At 43.0% G+C, this 20,986-nt stretch overlaps 1 protein-coding gene across 26 annotated transcripts in view; it reads left to right on the top strand.

Annotated features, from left to right (window-relative positions):
* TNN (tenascin N) overlaps positions 1–20,986 on the top strand; it is a 103,171-nt gene that overhangs the window by 14,516 nt on the left and 67,669 nt on the right. For 18 of the 26 annotated variants that reach the window (XM_070498027.1, XM_070498025.1, XM_070498024.1 and 15 more), the window contains 2 exons: positions 2,051–2,139; positions 13,413–13,613. The exons of 2 other annotated variants lie outside the window; for them this stretch is intronic. The gene's annotated coding sequence lies outside the window, so the exon portion shown is untranslated. Of the gene's footprint in view, positions 1–2,028; positions 2,140–13,412; positions 13,614–20,986 lie in introns of all 26 variants that reach the window. 6 more of the 26 variants (XM_070498031.1, XM_070498030.1, XM_070498018.1 and 3 more) reach the window with 4 other exon arrangements.

The following is a 20,986-nucleotide window of genomic DNA, read 5'->3' as shown; positions in this document are numbered from 1 at the left end:
AGTGAAGTCCATGAGGATAGAGACAAGGCTTGACCTCTATATTCCTAGAATCAAGCAGTTTCCCCACACAGAGCCAGACCCAATAAACCCTGGATGATGATGACGGTGCTTATTCATCTGGCTGAAGTTCAAGCAGATGTGGTCACTCTGCTGTCTCCTAGAATGCCCAAGAGAGCCTTGCCTGCTACGTGGAGAGACAAGGACCTCAAGGGGTACCTGGCTTTCAAGGATTCCATATCTCCTGCCTCAGTGGAGTTCCAGGAGAGTTACAGCCCTCTCCTTCCCTGTGGCCTCTGTGCCCAAGGCCACAGTCCTCTTGACTGTCAAGCTGACTCTGGCTCACTCCTGCCTCTCTGGCTGTATGGGTGCCTCCCTCTCCTCTTACCACAGGGAAGTCTACACTTACTCTGAGGTTTTGGATCTGACTGTGCCCACCAAGGCGCTCTCCTCCAGCTGCTTGTGGTCCAGGCTGAAACAAAATGTTTTGTGTGGTTTCAGAGACGAGGTCACACCCATTTTCTCTGGCAATGTTCTTAATTGATTTTCATTTGGGGGAATCAACAGTTGATAGGAAAGCAGCTTCTTCCTTCTTTCACATCATTTCCCCTTTTCCTTTTTTCTTTCTCCTCTTCCTAGTTTTTCTAAATTACAAACCCTGATGAAAAGGCCAAATGTTAGCAATTTAGGTGAAATGCATTGCTTTTGGTAGCTATGGGGATGAAGATATCAAAGAGCCATAATTAGTAGGGTTTGAGAGTAGAAACTCCACAAAGCCACAGGGCGAGTCCCAAGGATGCCGGCACATGGCAGAGGCCCCTTTTCTGAAGAAAATACATGGTCAGGTGACCCCTGCAGGCCTCCTAGCAGCCCCGGAGCAGAAGTATGTACTATGTCTTTCTGTCTGTGGTCCATGCTGGGGCCTGGGACAGAGCAAGAAGAGAACACTCACTCTACATTTCATGTCTGTCCAAGACCCCTCTCCATGGCTTTCTTCCAGAAACCCAAAGATCCTTAAGTTTTATCCCATCCCCCACCTCCAAGCTAACTTGTGTTAGAGTAAGAAAAACATTCCTGGATACATCTTGTTTCCTGCTAACTTTATCAGTTGTCAGTCAAACCAGGTAAATTTGAATTTTGTCCTGATTTATTTTTTAAAAGGAAATTAAAATTGTGTTTCTAAATGTTTTTTTCATCTTCTGCTCTTTGCTGTCATAAATAACTAACGTAGTCTTTTGTGTTGTTTGCTAATTGTTTCATGTCTTGTCTCTCTGAGGGTGGGATTCATGTCATAAACTGTCTTGGATGTCTCATGATACAGGGCACATAGTAAGCATTCTGTCCTCAGTAAATGCCTTTTCCTCAAGTAATTAAGTTACCGGATTGAGATCTACTTGCTGGACATCTGCTGTCTGGGTTCCATTAGGAGTTTTGTTTTTACTTCCTCAGATGTAATTCATAGTGAACAAGCACCCTGACTTCTCTGCTCAAGGAAGAGAAGTGGGGAAAAAAGTACAATGGTAACTACCTACCTCGCTACATCTCCATAGGACGCAAGCTGTAGGGTCATTAGTATGCTGTGCAGTGCTGAGAAATCTAGTGTAAAAGATACATGAAGAATATAAACTGCCATTAATTCGTTTACTTCTTTCACAGAACCACAGGGCAGAACTTCGTTAACGTTGATTCCCTTCTACTACAGGGAATGCTAATCTGTGTTTCCCTATAAAAATTTAAATTCCATGAGGGCTGCAATGATGCCGATGATCATTAGTCTATTTTGTTCAATTCTATATCCCCCTGTCTTAGAACAGTCCCTAGTGCATAGTATGCATTCAGTGAATATTTGAATGAATGGACTTCAGGTCATATTTGGTAAAACCTTACAGATTATGCTAATCAGCAAAGTAGAGATTAGACTTGTCCTCTCATACATTTGAAGTCTGTGCTTGAGGTTTGATGGCAGGCCAAGCGTCTCCCACTCTGATTTGATCTGAGATTCTGTAAAAAACCTCAGTCTCATGCTTTCAGTAACCACAGGGTCTGCTTCTAGAAAAGGAGGAGCATTTGCAGTAATGACGGGGAATGGCGACCCAGCAGGAAAAGCTGATGTAATGAAAAGGAGAGAACAGGCCCACACGTGTGAGTACTTGACTGTAGAATGTATTTGTCTGTGTGGGATGTCCATAGTTACCACACAGGCCTTTCACAGGATTCTCTTTTTCCCTTTTGCTTCATTTAGTTATCCTTCATCCTTCTATAGTAATAGGGTGGGTTCTGATTAATGCTGACTTTAATACTTAGGAATCAACGAGGATTGGCACCAACTAGTCATTGTTTGATGACATTATTTGGATTAACAAATCTTGGTAATCATTGTTTCCTCTGAGAAGACCCAGATTTCTAGATATGGACATGAGTTGGTTAATCTTGCAGTGCTCTAACAAGGCTGAAAGATCATTATCTCCATTTTTCAGATGGTGAGACCAAAGCATGGACATTGACCTGAGGCCAAGAAAGCCAGTCCTGCCATTGTGGTCTTTTATCTCAGTCCCCAGGCCTTCTTGAGCTCCTAATGCCAGAAAACAGTTGGACCTTGACTTGTCCCTACTATCTGATGGAAAAAATGATGTGCTCCATCATTCTAACATTATCTTGTTTTCTATGGCTTATGTTTCATACCACTGGAAGAAAAGCTCAGGCAAAAGTGATCATCTAAAAAACTATTTGAGTTTAGGATCTGCCAATCCCTACAGGGAAACAGAGGAAATTAGGGGAAAATGTACTGGTAGATATTACATAGCTTAAAAATTCTTTAAATAATTAGCGGTCTCTGGCCTACATACTGAGGTGTAGGCTCACCATGCTTTTGCCTTTGGTTTTCAGTCCCAAGGGTGGGACGCAGTAGGAGTTGCAGGCTCTTGAGCCAGACAGCATTGGCTTGCCCACTTACTCACTCTGGGGCCTTGAGCAAGTTAGCTGACCTCTCTGTGCATCAGTTGAAGTCCTCACTTGTAATAATGCCCACCTCATTGGGCTATTCTGAGGATAAAATGATTTAGCACGTTTCATACTTAAAGCCCTTAAAACAGCACCTGGCACACAGTGAGTGTTCGATAAATGCTCTATGATGATTATGATGGCGATGATTCCCCTTATAACAGTGGGCCACAGACATCCTTTCCTCCAGTATTGCCTCATGTCATGAAATGGCAATTTCTAGATATGATGGGCATCCAGTTTATTGGACCTTACCCCAAAATGAAACTCTTTGGGCATTTCCAGTAAAGGAAAAGAAGACTAAGATTTAGGAAGAAAGCAAAGGAATGGTTAGAAAGATACAAATAGAAAAAGCAATTAATCCTTGTGTTCATTCAACAACCTTTATTATGTATCTGCCATATGCAAAATACTATACAGGACTGTGGGGGATATATATTATATGCATGTGCACATGTGTACCCATGCACACGCACACGCATGTGCGCACAGCATTGCTTCTGACTTCGAAGCATCTACTCCTGTCTCCTCCAGGAGGCTTTCCCTGGGGACCCCAGGCAGGGTTAGGGCTGCTCCTCTGTTGGCTCCTAGCACCCCAGCTTCAGCACTCACCACGTTAACAGACTTGTGTAGCCTGCTTGTTTAGAACACCGTGAGCTCCACAGGCATAGGAAACTCGTCTTTTTGGCTTTTGTAGCACCCAGCAGGGTGCCTGGTGTTTGGTGGACAGGACAGGACTGGGTGCAACTAGCAGAGGTTGTGTCTTTGGTATTTATCTTCCTCTCCCCCACCAACCCTCCACTTTGACATTGTACTCTTAGCCTTAGACCTCACTTTTAGGCCTCATTGGTATCCTTAACCTGTTCTTGGTCCCTCCTCACCTGTGACTTTCCCTCTGGCAGTTTTGCCTCCTTGATTCCACTGGACACATTGGGCCTCAGCCCTGAGCCAAGGGAAAGAAGGGGCTTGTCTTCTCCAACAAGGTGCATCTTGAGGGAACTTAGAGGGATCGACCATAGGCATCTGGTGCTTCAGAACATCAGCTCCTCAGGCTCTGGCTTTTGCGTCCCCCAGAGGTGGCCTCTCTTTTCAAAAGACTTCTCTGCCTATTCACTCACCTTCCACTAGAAGAGGAGCCCAGCCCGAAGTGAAACTGGAGGCTAGGGGGTTGGTTGGCCAAAGCTTGGATCAAAGAACTTCACATTCGACTGGGTTTACGTTGCTCTTTCTTCCCTGTTCTCCACAACCAGTTTCCCGAGCACAGAGTTCTCAGGGCCAGCCTGTTCCCTCAAGGGCTGCAGGCCTGTCCAGCTCATCTCCCAGTTAAGTCTCTGCAGCTTCTGGCTTCTGTCAGTGGCTGGAAGCTTAGGGCTTTCTGAAAGCAACCACACAATGTGTGTCTGCAAAGTGTTTATGCCGAGTGCAGTCTCATGCAGACATTTGTAAACCTACTGCCAGTTGCTAACTATCTTTGGCACTCAGTCTGAATCCCTGTTCATCTTTCCAGTGCACACAGAGAGGCGCATCATCCTGTGACACGCAACCTCCCCGCCAAGGATCTGCTAAGGTGCCTTACTGTACATTCAGGTTCACGTTGTCACCATGCACCCTGTTGCCTTCTGCAAAGACCCAGCTCCTCTCCATCTCCCTCTGTGGTTACGTTTACCCAGATTTTTCACTTGTAATTGTTTCTGAAGCTTAGGTTTAAACCTTTCTTCAAACCACAGTGGTATGGTAGAAAGTAAGGCTGCCAGGGTTTAAATGAGTCATGATGCCTGTCTTCCCCTTGCCTCAGGTCATTTTCTTCTTCTGGAACATTGTAATGGAAAGGAGGACAGACATTTTTCTGCACTTGTCTGGTGGCTCCTACTGGAACATAAACTAACACATGGTTCGTGTGGCGCCGAAGCTCTGGAACAGAGGCTCATCACAGAGGTTATTGGATGAGCTGTGGTTGGTTTTGGAGTTGGCTAGACGAGGAGGATTCCTGGGGGATGTTTTTTGTCCTTTGTTATTGCTGAGGGGCTGGCTATAAGAACCAAGCAAGAATAATGATGGCCTTTGAAATTCTGGGTTTTATTCTCAAGTCGGTGGTGACTTGGGTTAGATGACATTTTTGATGAGAAATATATTTTTAACAGGCCACTCTCTACTTCCTATCTCTAAATCTTGACCATGTGGATCAAGAGTTTGGACCCTTGACCCACAGTGTTTCTCAATTGCCCTATAGGGCTGGGAGGCTTAGCCAGGTATGGCTGGCATGTCTATGCGTGTCATCACTGTTAATCATGAAGGTGCTGGATAAAGAGTCAACTTCTTTGACTTGCATTCAAGGACCTTCAAAATCTGGTTTCTGCTTACCACTCCAATGTGCTACTCTCTTCTTTGAACTCTTGCTTTGATCAAAATGGCACTCTTTCTTTCATGTAATTTGATATTTTTACTCCTCTGTCAGTTTCCTCTCAATATCCTTATAGGATGTCTCTTCCTCTGTAAACATCAGTTTTGCAAGGGTTTTGATGTTGGTGTCTTTCTGCCCTTCTCAGTTTTCACATGTCTTCTTTCACCTGATGACTTCAGTTATCACCACTGAGTCTACATCTGCCTCTGTCCAGAAATTTCCCCTGAATTCTAGACCCCTATAATCTCATTGGATATTTTGGATGTCTCAGTGGACAAACTCAACATGTCCAAAACTGAATTCATCTTTCTCTCAAGCTTGGTTCACCTTCTGTATTTCCTGCCTAAGAGAATGACCCAAAGCCAAAATCTGAGATTCACCCTACATTTCTCCCTCATCCTTTCTTCTCATCCCAAATTGGAACTCTTGATCCCTCCCTTCTCAATCTCAGGAAATTGTATCATCTTACATCCCGCTGCTCAAGACAAAAACTCTTGAGGTCTCCTTGATAGTCCCCTTTCCACCATTCCTACATTTAATCCATCAGCAAGTGCTGTGAGTACTACCTCCAAAATATTCTCCAAACCTCTCCCTCTTGGTGAATGAGTCCAAGAAGTCACTAGGTTCTGCAGACTTGATGCCATAACATCTCCACAGGCTGTTTTCTCCCCTTTTTCGCTCTACTCTTCCTTTAGGTCGGGCACTCTTCCTCCCTTGTCCAGACTATCTTAATTGCCTCCTTACTAATCTGCTTGTCTCCAGTCTTACATCCTTTAAAGCCATTGTTGATTCATTCCAACAATATTTGTGGAGTGACTAATGGGCTTGGGAAACAGCTGTGAACAAGGCAGATGTCATGCCTGCCCTGTGGGGCTTACATTCTGGCAGAAAGACAGGTGTCAAAACCAATCCCTTCTCTACCCACCGTACCTCAGGGGTTGGAAGCCCGAGAACACACTTCTCAGAATCTTTTGCTGGTAGTGTTCCCGGTTGGATTCCACCAATGAGAAGCATTTGCCTGAGGCTTGGAATGGAAAAGAGAGGCGGAGATATTTTTGTTGTTGCTCTGGCTGTGGAGGCACTTGTGTGGCTGCGTGGGCCCCTGAAAACTTCCTGCTGACAAGTAAAAATGGCAAGTAATAGGATATATTGGAGTATGTGAGGAAGCCATTTTGTGTAAACCTAATTCGGCCTGACCTTGTCTTTCCAAAAGGGCCTGACCGAGATTCCCTATGGCAAGAGCAAAGGCCCTTGAGATAAAGGTGCAACTTCCCTCCCCCTCCCAACATTGGCATTTCTTTAAGGATTAAGCATCTTTCCTTAGCCTAGGAACTGATTGCTGCACTCACCTGTGTCCACCCAGCTCAAGACAATAGACTTGCCTCCTGCTACACCCACCAAGAGAGCAGACCCACTACCTGCTGTGTCCATCAAGCGCTGTGCTGACAGGGCAATCTTGTGACTATTGTGGGAGGGACATTTCAATCACATGTGAAGCGTCCTGTATGGGGGTATATAACCACTCTGTATACCTCACTTCTTTGGTGCCCTTTCTTGCTTCGGGAAGAAAGGCCGCGGGCCATGGTCCTCAGATTTCAGCTCAGAATAAACTCACCCAAATTTTCGTTTATAGATTGGTTATGGATTATTTTCGTTGACACTACATTGGTGCTGGAGGCAGCTGGGATCACCAATGGTGATTTCTTACAGTCCTGGAAGCTCCTAATTTTCTGAAAGAAAGAGGCAAACCTGAGAGCTGGCCTTTGCTCTTCTGTCCCTTTCTATGGCCTTCTATGTTAGGGCTTCTGTTTTCCTGACCATGCCTCTCTGAGCTCCCTCGTGGGCAAGGCTGGGGTCCTGTGCCTCTTTGTACCTTCTTACCTGCAGTGCCTTGCCCGGCTTAGTTCCTCCATACATATTTGCTGCCGCTGAGAATGACAGTAACACCCGATACTTTATCAGTGTAAACAAAACATCTTATTTAGTGGACAGAGCTGTATTCATTTAGTGATTTAACTTTCTCCTCTACAGCAGTGTATTGAGGATTGTGCACTTGCACAAATACAACAGGAGTGCAGACAAGTGAAGACCTGTCAGGGACTCAGCTCACTGAGGCTAACACCGATTTTGCAGCACAGTCACTACGTGGGGCACCCACCAATATTGATTGATGCGGGGTCGGTGAGCCGGGGAGTCGAAAGAAAGATTTCTTAGACTCTTAAGATCTGGCAGTAGTGCTCTTTTATTTAGAGAATAGAATAGCATGGGGATAGGACCCATGGGCAGTCAGAGCTTCTGCTGCCGCCGCTTCTGCTGCCCCCGCTGGCATGGGGACAGGGCCCATGGGCAGGCAGAGCTGGTGCATGGGGACAGGACCCATGGGCAGCCAGAGCTCCTGCTGCTGCCCTGAGTTGAGGGTTAGGGCTAAATTTAAGGCATAGGTATGTGAGTCATCTCTTTACAAAGACAAAGGAAAGAACATGAAAAAAAGTTAAAATGGTATCAGTGCAGGTGGGGTCTGGTCGTTGGGTGATCCCATGACTTTTAGACAAGAATCAAATCGGATTAAGTAAAGGTCAGAAGCCACCACCCTAAATCAGTTACATGAGATTGCCAGACAGCAACCAACTTAAGTTCTTGCCTTCCCCATTAAGAGTTTCTAGGGACAAGGTCATCTCTCTTCTTTCTGGTACAGAGAGGGAGGCACCTTTTACAGATAGATTTACCTTACAAATGTAAATGTGTCCCAACAAGGGCAAGTTCCATTCCCCAGAGCCTCCTTCCCTGTCCCAGTTTATCGAAAGCAATCAGCCCCAAACAATCCCAATGCCAAAGAGACATATCCTGGGGTGGCCAATTTCAGGTCCCTACAAGGTCATCCCCTCTTCCTTCACAAATTCAAATGTCTCTCAAAAGGGCAAGCAAAATTCCAGTCCTCGGAGCCTGCTTCTCATCTGCAGTTTTAAAAGTAACCAGCCTAAAAATCCTCATCATAAACCGTTTTAAAATTAAGCAGCCTAAAAATCCTCATCATTGATCAACTCTCTCTTGTTGTCTAGAACCTGCCTTACGCCTTATGGGGGCTGGATGAAGGGGATAATTATGATAAATGTGTATCTATTTGCTAAGTGCCTGGTATGTACCAGACATGGTGCTGGCTCTTGGAATTACACGTTGAACAAGAGTGACAGCTCTCTGCACTCCCAATCTCATTGCTTGATGCTATGACTAAAAGAAATGAAGTCAGTCGTTCACTGTTGCCACCCCCACTCCCTATGACCGTGGCATGAACGTCTTTGGCCTCACCAGGGCTACGTAGCCCCCAGCAGAGTACTAGACTTTCTAGGAGATGGGGCTGCACACCAGGCCCCGCCTGGGTGCCCCCAGCGCCCCAGCATCTCTATGGTCAGGTTCAGCTTGGTCCTTTCAGGATTGCTTGCTTCTTGCTCAGCATTTCATTCATTGTGGAAAACTGGCCTGGAAGCCAGTGGCATTCACCTCTAAATACTAGAAAGAGGCAGGGAGAGTAGTAATGTGATTGTCAACAGGCAGGGTTGGACGAACTTTTACAAATGAACTAGAGCTGTATTCCATGCCAGGCCACAGGGTGGAACATACGGGGGATAGAGTGACATTTAAATACTGTATTTTGAGATTTTAAGGAAAAAGAAAAGAAATGTAAAAACCCCCTAAGTAACTGAAGGGCAGCACAAAGGTGGCCATCCCATAGGCTTAGCTCATGCTTATCAATTGCTTACTATGGGCCAGGCATTTTCCCAACAAGTTACACAACCGATTCATTGAATCCCACTGGCGGGCAGATGCTGCTATGATCCGCATTTCACAGGTCGGGCAACTGAGGCAGGAGAGAAGAAGGACCTTGCCCGAGGCCATACAAATAAGTGGTACAACTAGGGTGTGAACCTGGAGAGTTGGATTAAAATAAAAGGACATATCAAATCCCTCTCCTTTGCAATTTCTCCTGGTTGCATCTGAGCTAGTCTGATGTGGACACTCAGAGAGCAGGTGCCAGAGAAGCGGTATTTTTAAGAGGGAGATGTAAAGGGGGCCTGGGATGTCTTCCATTACTGCTGGGATCTGACGAGTTGTTAGCGTTCAAGTCCCAACAGCCACATATATTCTTTGGGCCTAGACTTTTGTCCCAAAATGTGAATGTGCTATCTGATCGATAATCAGCCATCAGCATCTTAGTGTGAGTCGCGACATTAATTCACTTAATTTTCAAGACATGAGGCTCAGAACAGATCAATTATAATGGATGGAGGGGAGGGCGAAGGGGCCAGAGAAAGAGGGGCTGGAGATGGCTTTACTGAACTTGTGCTGCAGGAAGCCAGGTGGTGACACCTATTCAGAAAAATACACATCTTTGAAACTGTAAGAGTGTCCTCTTGAAAATCAAGATCGGAACAAGGACACCAGCTTTCAGCGCTTCGATTCAACTATGTCAAAAATTACAAGGATAGAAAAGAAGGAAATTAAACTGTCATTACTTAGATGATATAATAATTTACATAGAAACTTGTGAAAATCTATAGAAAAATGGAAATTAATAAGAGAATAAAGCCAAAAATATAAGGTATCTTATAGTAAATCTAACAAAAGGTATAGAAGATCTCTTTGGAGAAAATTATAAGACGTTGTTGACAGAAGATCTACGTAAATGGAGAGAGAGCCCACGTGTGTAGTCAGGGAAACTGCGTGCTGTGACTATATCCATGCTCTCTGGGCTGGTCTGCTCAGGCTCCGATATTACAGTACCACAGACTGTGCAGCTTAAACGACAGAAAATTAATCTTTTCACAGTTCTCGAGGCTAAAAGTCTGAGATCAAGGTGTCAACAGGGGTCGTTTCTCCTTGGCTCGTAGATGACCCTCTTCTCCCTGCGTCTCCACACTTTCACATGTGTCTGTGTTGTCATCTCCTCCTCTTATAAAGACACTAGTCAGAGTGGATTAGGGCCCACCCCATGACCTCATTTAACCGTAATCACCTCTTTAAGATCCTATCTCCAAATGCAGCCACATTCTGAGGTACTGGGTCTAAGCACTTCAACATATACAATTGAGGGGAACACTCTTCAGCCCATAGCATTCCCTAAATTAATCCACAAATTGAGGACTACCCCAATCAAGTCGAAGCAAGGCTTTTCATGGAACTTGACGATTTGAATCTAAGTTTATGTGAAAGAACAAAGGTCAAGTACAGACTAAAAATCCTTTGAAGCAAAGAATGAGATGATAGGGTATGCCCACTTGGAAATTGAAATTTATTACAAAATTACAATAATTAAGGCAGAGCATATTAGTACAGGAATAAACAAATAGATCAAAGGAACAGGATAGAGCATCCAGAAGCAAACCCACACATATATGAAAACTTGATAAATGAGCGATGACATGGCATATTAGAGGGGCAAACGTGGCCTGTTCAAAAACTGGTGCTAAAGCAACTAGAGACCCACGTAGGAAAATAACATAAAATTGAATGCTTTCTTTATGCCCTGGACAAAAGTAAATTCTAGGTATATTATAAGCCTAAATGTGTTAAAACAAACAAAAATTTTTACGGAAAAATATAAGCGACTATCTTTTTGACCTCAGGATAGGAAAATATTTTTTAAACAAGTCATAAAAAGAATAAGTCATAACTATGGGAAAGACTGATAAATTTGATCAAATTAAAATTTAAAACTTTTGCATATGAAAATACCAGAAAGAAAGTTCATAGAGAAGCAACAATAAGAAGAAAATATCAGTAGTGCAACAATGCAGACAAAGAATTAGGAACCAGAATGCATAAAGAACTATAAATTGGTAAGAAAAATACAAACAATCCATGATTATTCCCAGAAAAGAGAAAAAAAAATAGCATATGAAAAGATACTCAACCTCATTAGAGAAACAAAAATTAGAACCAGGAGATAGCATCTCAGACCTGTCAGATTGCCTATAACGTAAAAATATGAAAATAATTCTGTTGAGCCAGCCTTGATGGTCTAGTGGTTAAAGTTTGGTGCTTGTGACTGCTGTGGCCTGGATTTGGTTCCCAGTCGTGGAAGCACACCACCTGTCAGTTGCTGCGCTCTGGTGGTGGCTCACATAGAAGGATTAGAACGACTTACAACTAGGAGATACAACCATGTACTGGGCCATGGGGAGAAAAAGAAAATAATAGTTCTGTCAGTTTCAAGAGTCGGAGAATGTGTGGGATCATGGGGAACAGTCACACACTTCTGGATAGAATGGAAGTAGGCATAACTATTCTGGAGAGTGATTTAGCCATATCTAGTGAAGTTGAAGACATGTGCCTTAGGGTCTAGAAACTTTCTCCCATGTACAGAAGAGACCCGTAAAGATTATTAAACATGACATTGTAATAGCAAGTAATTGGACTCACCCTAACATAATCCTTAACAGCAAATGGGTAGATTTTTGTGGTATGTTCATACAATGCAACAGTACATCACAACAGAAATAAATGGACTAGAGTAACATGTATCAACATTATGGCCAATAGATCAGAGTCAGATAGAGCAATCCCAATAATTCTCTTCAACTGGTGTCCACACCTTTGTGCAATCCCCTCCCCTTGAGTGCAGGCAGAACCTGTAACTTGATTCTAATCAATAGACTATGACAATATTGATAGGATAAGTCTTATACGCTATAGAACTCCATTTTAGCAGACTGGCCTGAGAGACTCTGTTGGTCTTGATGGAGCAAGCTGCTATGCCGTGAACTGCCTAGGGAGAGGGCCATGTGGCAGGGAAGTGGGCGTCCTCTAGGAGCCAGGGCTCTCAGCCACACAGACTCAAGGAAATGAATTATGCCAACAAGTGGAATGAGGTTTGAGGCAGCTTCTTTCCCCGTCAGGCCTCCAGATGTGAGTGCAACCCAGACACCTTGACTGCAGCCTTGTGAGAGCCTGAGCTGAGGACCCAGTTAAACCACACTTGGTCTCCTGATTCACAGAAAGTACAAAGTACTAAATGTGGGTTGTTTTAAGCCACTACATTTGTGATAGTTCATTACCCAACAATAGAAAACTAATACAAACACGGATAAAAAGATAATACTGACAAAAATAAAGCAAGTTGCAGCGAGATATACAATATATATGATACCATTTATATAAAGCTTAAAAGCATACAAACCAATTCTATATACTGTTTAGACTTCCATATAGACCTTTGTAGTAAAAGTATAATGACATCACTGGAATGAGAGTCTCAATTTCAGGAGTGTTTCTCTCTTGGAGGGAGGGAAATCTGATCAGAGGGGCTGATGCAGGGACTTTAACAGTGTTTATAACGTTTTTTTTCCTAAGCTGGGTAGAGATACAAGAGAGTTTATAATACTCTTCTCTATACCTTTTTGTATGTATGAAACATTCCGTAATTCAAAAAAAAATGTTTGTCTTCAGCTTTAGGCTCCAGTGGGGACAACATTGTGTAGACAATGAATTTTGTCCACTTTACATTTTCCAAATCTGTAATTGGAAAGAGGGAGTGGGAGGAAGAAGAGCCTGTAAGGCCTGGCTGGGGATCAAAATGGGATAATACAGACAGAAGGAGATGGGAGGAAAGAGGACCAGTGGGAGGGCAGTCTGCAGAGGTACCCTGGGGAGCCCTGTCCCTCAGTCACTCAGGGAGCCATCCATAGACTCATCTCCTAGAGACCACAGATGGCCTCAAATGAGTGACTTCAGCAGTTTCACAATCAGACCTTGTCATTATCCGTGGCTTTGCCCTTGCAAGCAATGGATCAGTTGCCACACAGCAGCCTTGCTGTAATCTGAGAAAACAGCAATTAAAAAAAAAAGAAAAAGAAACCAAAATGTTGGCAGTTAGGCTATTAGGGAGAATCAAAGTTTTTTTGAAAAGAAACAAAAGCCTGAACAGCCTGGCCTGAGAGGGAACATTTGAGATGGGAGGCTGTGACTCAGTTTGTAAAGAAAATGATTGGATTTTCCTATCTTTTTTTTTTTTTATCAGTGAGTCATCTTCAGGGACGAACAGTGGTGTCTCTCTTCTCTTTGATTTACTGCCATGAAGTTTGGGCGATGCTGTAATACCTTGTTTGTATGAAGAAACTTCCAATCCCCAGAGTGACCAAGAGAGGAATTTCCAGTGGGATGCTGGCATCATTTAATGGCTGGCTCTCCAGAGACAAAAAGCTCTCTGCTGATTTCCATGGTATAAGTACTCTCACAGTGGCTAATTTTTAAGCTATCAATGTGACGTCACTGAGTGTGGAGCTGGGAAGAGTTAGGAAGAGATGTGCATAATCGGCTCCCAAAAACCCATAGGTGCCGGCTTCAACATACGATTGAAATTTCCTTCCTACCAGGGTGGTGAGCAGCCCTGGCTGGAGGTCTCAGCCAGAGGAAGGATGACCACCAACAGGGAGGCTCCCTCTCAATGGCTCCGTCTCAATCCAAAGACGTTGAGACGCCATCATTCCACTTACAATGTAAATCACTTCCTTCATAGCCAAACATTTTTAGAGAATAAGAATATGTTAAACACCAAAACTCTATTCCTTTTTGAGAAAAGCAATAGAGATGAGTTGTTCTCCCTGAATAAGCCAGGGATTCAATGTTGGTGATGGAGTTCAATTTACGTAGGATATTTTTCCCACCATCATCAGCCTAGAGGGCAGGTCTCCTTGCAGATGTCAGGGCAGCTTCATCTGCGGCTAAATTTGAAAACTCCCCTTGGAGAATTTCATATCCCCTAGGTCACTGTACTCAGTTTTACAGTCCCCTTAAAGTTTTGCAGTCTGAAGGGCATTATCTGTGAAAAGTCATGAAGTCTGTATTGGTTAGAATGATTTGAGTACAAATAACAAAGCACTTTGACCCAACCGGCTTAAATAATGAAGAAATACATTATCTCCGATAATGAGAAGTCCTAAGGTAGGAAAACACCAGGGTTGGTTAATTCAGAGATTCAAGAATGTCATTAAGGATCCAGATTTCTCCCATATTCCTGCTCTGTCATCCTTTGTCCTGTTTATCTCCCCTCATGGTTGTAAGATGGCTGCCACTTTCTAGGCACGAATGGCAACAGCTTTTGAAGAAGGACCAACTCTTCCAATAGAGGAAAACTTTTCCAGAAGCTTCATTGGATAGAATTGGGTCAAACATCCTTTCCTAAATCAAACCATGTCATAGAGACTGGAATTACTATGATTAACTTAAAATAAATCGGAATTTAACCATGAGTTACATTGGAGAGAGGTAAACACCCAGACAAAATTGTGTTCCTGCTTGGTAGGCAATTGTCATCCCAAGGACTCTTCCACTATTCTGATCCTAAGAATGTTGACGTGTACAGGTCATTTGGTCCTTTTGGCTGATCAGAGATCCACTTGGATCAGACCAATGAACTTGATCAGAAGCAAATTATGCTATGTTTACTAAATTGATTAAACTCAAGATCAGTTTATCAAAAAATATTTGTTAAGGACCTAGTGGGAACCTGGCACTTAAAAGTTACAATCATTAAGCACTGGATCTGCTGATGAGTAGACATGGACAACTGGACTTAGAGCTCTTAATCAGCCAGCAGAATAAGTAAAAATTTCTTCAAGATGAGGAGGGGTAAATACTTTAAAAAAATACATGACTATGGCTTTCAATAAGGATGCCAAGACAATTCATTGGGAGAAAGACCAGTCTTTCTAACAAATGGAGCTGGGACAATTGGATATCCACATGCAAAAGAATGGAGTTGGACCCTTACCTCACACCATATGCCAAGATTAACTCAAAATGGATCATTGACCTAAACATAAGAGCTGAAAATAGAAAAAATACTTGGGAGAAAGCTTGTAAATCTCATGACCTGGATTAGTCAATGGATTCTTATACATGACACCTAAAGCACAGGTAACAAAAGAAAAATAAATAAATTGGGCTTCATCAAAATTAAAACTTCTGTGCTTCAAGGATGCTATTGAGAAAGTGAAAAGACAATCCAAAGAATGAGAGAAAATATTTGCAAATCATGTATTTATTAAGAGCCTAGTATCCAGAATGTATAAAGAACTCTTACATGGGCCGGCTCCGTGGCCGAGTGGTTAAGTTTGCGCACTCCGCTGCGGTGGCCCAGGGTTCGGATCCTGGGCGCGGACATGGCACCGCTCGTCAGGCCACATTGAGGCGGCGTCCCATATGCCGCAACTAGAAGGACCTGCAACTAAGATATACAACTATGTACCAGGGGGTTTGGGAAATAAAGCAGAAAAAAAAAAAAGATTGGCAACAGTTGTTAGCTCAGGTGCCAATCCTTAAAAAAAAAGAACTCTTACAACTCAGCTATAAAAATACAAGTAATCCAATCAAAAAATGGGCAAAGAATTTGAATAGACATTTCTCCAAAGAAGATATACAAATGGCCAATAAGCACATGAAAAGATGCTCAACATCATTAATCATTAATGAAGCACAAATAAAACTTCAAGATATTACTTCACACCTGTTAGGATGACTATAATAAAAAAGACAGACAATAACAAGTGTCGTAAAGGACACAGAGAAATTGAAACCCTTATGCATTGTTGGTGGGAATGTAAAATGGTATAGCCACTTTGGAAAACCATTTGACAGTTCTTTAAAAAGTTAAACATAAAGTTACCATATGGCTCAGCAATCAATTTCATTCTTAGGTAAATGCCAAAAGAAATGAAAACATACATCCACGCAAAAACTTGTATACAAATGTTCAGAGCAGCAAAATTCATAATAGGCAAAAAATGGAAACAATCCAAGTTTCCATCAGTGGATGAATGGATAAAGAAAATGTGGTATATCCACATTATGGAATATCATTTGGCCGTGAAAAGGACTGAAGTATTGATACATGCTGCTAAATGGATGAACGTTAAGAACATTATGTTAAGTGAAAGAAGCCAGTCACAGAAGATTACATATTGTATGATTCCATTTATATGAAATATTCAGTATAGGTAAATTCATAGAGACAACAAGTAGATTAGTGGTTGTCACAGGCTAAGAGAAGGGGAAATGAGAAGGGACTATTAATGGGTATGGGGTTTATTCTTGGGTGAAAGAAAATGTTCTCAAAGTAAATAATGGTGATGACCACACAACCTTGTGAACATACTAAGAACCACTGAATTGTACACTCTAAAAGGTGTGTGATATTCTATGGTATGTGAATTACATCACAATAAAAACATTTATATGACTATCTCAGGCCTTTGGGGGGAAATAGGACAAAAAATCAGCAAGCTAATAAATATTGAGTTGGCAAAATTTATAAAACTCTTCTATGATTCTGAAATTTATACATCCTATTTTATCTCCTCCTATCTCCTTGGTCCAAATGACTTATTGTGCAGATCAGTGGTTCTTAACCCTGGCTGCACATTTGAGAATCACCATGAGCTTTAAAAAGATATGATGCCTTGGCCTGACCCATGGCCAATTAAATCAGTGTCTCTGGTCCCCCAGCAACTCTGGCATCTTATTTTATTAAAAACTTCCAGGTGATTCCCATGTGCTGTCAAAACCATGAAATTAAAGAGTAGACCAAGATCCAGGCAGCAGTGGGTCATATTACAACATGATTCTTTAGCTAAGTCCTTTTTTTTTTTGGTGAGGAAGATTGGCCCTCAGCTAACATTGGTTGCCAACCTTCTGCTTTTTGTTTTTCTCCCCAAAGCCCCAGTACATAGTTGTATATACTAGTTGTAAGTCACCCCTGTTCTTTTATGTGGGATGCCACTACAGCATGGCTTGATGAGCAGTGTGTAGTACTGCGTCCAGGATCCGAACTGGTGAATCCTGGGCCGCCAAAGTGGAGTGCACGAACTTAATCGCTCAGCCATGGGGCAGGCCCCACTAGGTCTTTTTTCCCCCTTAATTCAGGTTTATTAAGATATAATTTATTTACATTAAAATTTACCATTTTAAAGTATACAGTTCAGTGAATTTTGACAAGTGTGTGCTGTCCTATGACAACCAACAAAATTGAGATATAGAACATCTCCATTATTCCCCCAAATGTCTGTGTCTTTTAGCAAGCAATCCCTTCCCCTCATGTGTCAGAAGCACATACTAGAATACTATGCAACATTAAAGAGCGTGTCCTCGTAAGTACACGTAAGGAAAGAGAGAAAAAATTTACTATATGAAGTCAAGAGCAAAGAGCAGAAAAATTTCTATATAATATAACTTTAATTATTTTTTTATACATGGGCACAGGTATATACATCTCTCCATATATGTATACACTTGTAGAAGAAAAATCTGTGGTTATCTCTGGTTATGGGAATTACAGGAAATAATTTTTTTCTTTATATCTTTTGCATGTTCTAGTTAGTTTACAATGTTACTTTTATATTGAAAATCATCATTTTATATTGAAAATCAACATGATATCTACATTGCCACATCTAAATAGCGATCCACGGGCAAGTGATGCATGCAGAGCCTCCGAAAGACCAAACTGCCACCCTCCAATGCTCCAGGCCCCCAGCTGCAGATCAGCCTTCTGGTCCCACACACTGCGGGTCACTGGCTCAGAGCAATGGTTATCATCAAAAGAGATTAATAAGAAGACATTGACTTCTACTGAGATAGATATCAAAAAACATTGACCCAAGAGAAGGAAATATTGACAGAAGAAGAATCAAGGTCTTTCAGCGCGTTGAAGGGAAGAATGAATCTTCCTCTTTGCTGAATGCCACATTCTGTTGTCCATTTTTGCAGGCACTTGCACAATTTAAAGTCAAAGATGGTGCATCTCTGTAAGCACTGTTAGAGGTTGGAATTTGGGATCTACCACAAAGGGAAGGTGACCCTACGAGTACAGAATGTATATAATTTATAGCGGGGGGGAGTTGGTGAGCAAGCTGAGACAAGCTCTTGACAGTGGAGGTCTGCTCAGGTTTGGTTTCAGTTCCTTTAGATTCAACAGAATCCTAATTAAAGATACTAAGACATATCTTCCAACCAGCTCATAACAGACCCAAACCAGCTGAGACCAGCTCCAGGGTTCCAAACTAGACAACTGATTCCAGCTCCGTCAGAACCAGCACATTGGTCTGTTGGGTATTGGGTGGTTTCTTAGGACAAATAAAATTGGAGATGAAATACTTTTTCCTACGTTTTTCTCAAATAAAAGAAGATGATATAATAACATGTTGGTTGAACCATCATTTGAACCAGCAACTTTTTTTTTTCAGGTTGTTCTGGAATGGGTTACACCATTTGGACGAAATAATGGGTTGAAATTCGTTTCCAGTTAAATTATTCCCCTAGTTTGGGTGTAGGCTCTGTCCCATTTTTCCATTGTTGCACAGCAAACCTCTCCAAAATACTGCGACTTAAAACAATTGCTTATTTGCTCATAATTTTGTGGGTTAGCAGTTTGGGCTAGACTGGGCTGGGGTGGCTCCTTTAGCATTGGCCGGGCTCATTCACGTGTCTGGGGCCTCAGCTAGGAGGGCCAGGCCTCCTTCTCTTTGTGCTCTTTCAACCTCCAGAAGGCACTTATATTCCAAGAGGACGAGAGCAGAAGCTGCAAGGCCACTTGAGGCCCAAGCTCAGAATCATGTCACTTAGCTACATTCTACTGGGCAAAAGAGGCCAGGTTCAAGCAGTGGGGAAGCAGACTCAGGCTCTTATAGCGAGAAGCTGCGAAGAATCTGGCCATTTTTAACTTACCGTGGGCTCCCAACATCAAGACAACACTGAGGAGCTGAAAGAACAGAAAGCTCTGGAATTGGATTCTCTATCTCAAAGCCACGGCCTGTCACTGGCTGGGACTCTCAAGTTCCTCCTGGGGTTCCCTACATGTCTTTCTCTATGTTCTCAGCGGGTTGGCAAGAAATCACTTTGCTACTGAGAAATTCACTGAACAATGTTGAATCCCTCAGAATTCAATCCTTTAGAATACAGCTTTCAGCTCTAAGAAACAAAATCCTGACCCAAGAAAGTTCTGCAGTAGGAAAACTCGAGGGGGAGTTAATTTGGCAGCTTAGCAATGTCATAAAAAACCCAGACTCCTTCCATCTTTCTGCTCTGCCGTCCCTGATATGTTTTCTTGGTCTCCGCTAGCTCAAGCCTTACGTTTGGTTGCAAGGTGTCAGACATAGTTTCAGGCATTATACAGAGATGTGACAATGTCCATTTCTTCCTTGGGTCATTTATTTACTTTTCGAGTAGAGGAACTTTTCTTGAATGCCCGCCCACAGCCTCTCCATGTCTCACTGACCCCAAAAGCGTTGCACACTCTGGCCGGAATCACTCTCCAGCAAGGACAACAGGACTACCCTCATGGCTTGGATCAGTCAGATCCCTCCTGGGGCCAAGATCAGGAGGAGGGAAGCAGATATCTAAATAAAATTGAGGGGCTCTTGCGAAAGAGGAAGTGCAAAGCTGTCGGGGAGGCAGACAAAACAGTGCGTGCCACCGTGATTCAGGCCTGATATGTTTGGCCTCTGTCCTTGGACATCTTGAGAAATAAATCTATCATGATGGAATTTCAGGTAATGTATTAGGTACTTCACCATACCATAGGCAGCAAGGGGTCAAAAGAAAAGAAAGCCTTCATTCTCCAGAAGCTCATATTGAAATTAAGGAGCCTCTGCATGGACACGTGGAAATGCTGACCAGTACTGCAGTCTCGAAATCAGGGAAACTGAGAAGAAATCCTGTAACTCAGGCGCCAGCTGAGGTCACCTTTCTTAGAGAGTTAACTAAAATAAAATAAAAGCTAAACAACCTCCATCCTACAAACCTGTGGCAAATCCAAAGCACTCCCCCCGCTTTCCCATAACCGATTTCCGTGCTTCTTGTCCTGGACAGGGGGAGGGGCATGTGACCTACGGACGCGTCTGTTCTGGGTTCTTGCTTCCTCGGAACTTACAGCTCACGGCAGTTTCCTTCTCTTTGTGCAGCACTGACCCAGATGTGTAAGCCAGCTCTTTTCCTTTGATTTTTTCCTCTCCCTTCAAACCAGTCAAAAAAAGTATCTGTGTGTGTGGAGACTGAATCTAAGGTTTGGGGCCATGAGGGGATTTATATAAAGTAAAGCGAATATTTTAATACTGAATAGACATTCTTGTTCTTAAAAGTAATTCATCTTCTGGGACTTCACCGGCCCCACTCCTCTCTAGCTCACAGCCTCTGCCCTCATGCTCACCATCTCCACAAGCTTTCCTGTTTTCCCACTGCCAATTCATTCATTCCTTGCGAGCGGTTTAGCTTTGATTGGTTTGTTTCTTAGTTTCATTGCAAGCCCGCCCTTAGGATCCCAAGTACTTTCCTACACAAAGTGAATTACCTCCAGAAGAGAAACTCTGGGGCCTGCCGTTAGAAAAGTGAACATTTCACCATGATTCAGGCAATCAAGTAGGGAAATCAGAGCAGACCTCAGGGGGTGGAGATGGGCCTGGCCTCCGGACGTGGGGGCTGCACAGGGAGGAGCATTTTGTGTGCCAGGGACTAGGGGAGGCTGAGTGGTCAAGCTCACCTTTTGTATTTGTAAGCAGTGGGAGATGAGTTTGGATATGGGGGTGTTTAGGAAGAGTTGTG

The sequence above is a fragment of the Equus asinus genome, chromosome 25 (assembly GCF_041296235.1).
Source record: "Equus asinus isolate D_3611 breed Donkey chromosome 25, EquAss-T2T_v2, whole genome shotgun sequence".
Taxonomy (NCBI): Eukaryota; Metazoa; Chordata; class Mammalia; order Perissodactyla; family Equidae; genus Equus; species Equus asinus.
This window is presented reverse-complemented; position numbering and strand designations above follow the sequence as displayed.